The sequence below is a fragment of the Rana temporaria genome, chromosome 5, assembly GCF_905171775.1.
Source record: "Rana temporaria chromosome 5, aRanTem1.1, whole genome shotgun sequence".
Taxonomy (NCBI): domain Eukaryota; kingdom Metazoa; phylum Chordata; class Amphibia; order Anura; family Ranidae; genus Rana; species Rana temporaria.
In genome coordinates this window covers 108,563,483-108,565,446 of record NC_053493.1, presented here as the reverse complement: position 1 = coordinate 108,565,446, position 1,964 = coordinate 108,563,483, and the positions used below count along the sequence as shown (strand labels likewise).

Genomic DNA, 1,964 nt, shown 5'->3' with positions numbered 1-1,964 from the left:
GAAAAGATGCCACATAATGTTTCAGCAGTTGGACCTCAGCTGCCAAATATCTAATGTTTGTTACAGGGTAAATCCAGTTTTCTTTCTCAAAGTTTGAAGTCTATTACAATGGAGGCACTGATGATTCTACAAGTAGACATCAGCTGCTAGATTTCTATTGCTTGCTGCATGGTAAATCCTATTTTGTATTTCAAAGTTTGCAACTTGTTCCAGTGCCCAGGCACTGTAAAGGTGCCACACATAGGCGTGCGCAGGGGGTGTGTCAGCTTTAATACCACTTCAAGCTGTGCCCTGCACAAGGCATATGTTGCAGGTGCTGTAACAAACTGAATCACTTTGCTAAATATTGTAATGTCACCCAGGGCCAGTGCAAGGATTTTGTCTATTTAGGCGAAGGTGCATTTTGGTGCCCCCCCTCACCCCAACCGTCCTCCTGCCATCTCCCTCCCCCCCACAATGCAAATTCCCACCCCCATAGGGCATACACTTTTTTTTGCCTGCTGATGTTACATCATCAATGTTACCATACTTACCTGGCAGGGGAGACACCATGATCATGAAGGTTGTTCTCCCAGGGCGAGGCACGGCTATTGCACACTCTAGGCCGTGCTGATCGTGGTTGTCTTCCCTGCCGCTTCTCGGCCTTTTGGCTGGGACTGGGTGTGGTATCTGTCCTTATCAGTTGTCAGCGGAGCGCTGAAGCACCTCCCACATGGGGAGGGTGGATGCAATCCAATGACGTCATTGCACCTGGAAGGATGGTTTCAGCAGGGACTACGCTGTGCTGCCCAAAAGAATACTGGGGGCCGGCCCATGGTTGAGTCTGAGCCATCTGGAAGGGTGCTCCTGGTGAGGATGGGTACTGTGCTTGGTCTTGGTCTTTTTGCCGAGTTCTAGTCTGGCCTTCTGGCTGGCTGGTGTAAGTGCTATCTCTGTCAGCGATCCGGTTGGAGGAGCTGGTAATGCCCTGTGGTATGACGGGGTAGAGCCATGCAAATCCGCTGGGTTGACGGAGGGTCTGGAGGGGCTAGTATTGGTGGAGGCTGTTATCTGAGTGGCAGTTCTCCCCAAGAAAACCTTGAAGGGCTCTCTAGCTGGCAGGGGTGGAGGGCTGCACTGGCCGGTCGGGGGGTCGGATATGGAACGAAAAGCCTATGGTGCATGTGCCCCTGGAGTGGCAGTCCAGGGGTATCTGAAGATCACTGTGTGTGAGGGACACATTGATTTAAGATACCACGGTCACTGCACCAGATACACGCTTTTTTTTAGCACCTGCCTCCTGGGCCAGGCCTTTTGGCTAGGACCGGAGGAATTTTTTATTCCTGGCCGGAGGGCCTGGTCATTGTTTCACCACAATGGCCACTTCTTTCACTCTCCTCTCCACTATCCCTCCCCCCACTTTATTTTATTTAAGCCTGTGTTTGTCACTTTTTTGTCTTTTTTTGTTGTGCACGTTTTGTCACTGTGTGATTAGTAGGGTGCGGGTCCTCGGGCAAGCCCTGAACGTCTTGGGAGTGGGTGGACATGGCCTTCTGGCTTAGTTCGCCTGCTCTCATGAGGTCTCCCTTCGGGGGAGCCCCACCTAGTACTGGGAGGGTTCTGTTTCGGCAGTCCCTCCGAGGAAGTTGGGTACGTGTCGGCTTCGGTTGCTCGGACCACAGTACCTCAGTCCCCGTCTGGAGCCTAACGCCCCGGGGATCAGGGTTTGGGTCCCTCTTCACAGGAGGACCACTTGACGTTGCACCCGTCTGCACGTTTTTGTGAACACTCTTTATGTGTGTGCACATTTTTTCTGCACCGGGTGGAGTTTTTTGGGTGTGTTCACACGCCATAGGCTTTTCAAAACAAAAAAAAAAAACAAATCAATGTTACCATGCATTCAGTCATTACTGTAATGCAGTGTATATCGCATTGCATTATATTCTTTGCCCGCCTTGTTGGCCAGGGAAACTGTCAAAGTTGTT

General features: G+C 51.1%; 1 non-coding gene across 1 annotated transcript; it reads left to right on the top strand.

Annotated features, from left to right (window-relative positions):
• Window positions 1–525: 525 nt before the first annotated feature.
• Window positions 526–684, top strand: LOC120942172. Its single transcript, XR_005749947.1, has one exon. It is a non-coding gene; the product is annotated as a U1 spliceosomal RNA (small nuclear RNA).
• Window positions 685–1,964: the final 1,280 nt, after the last annotated feature.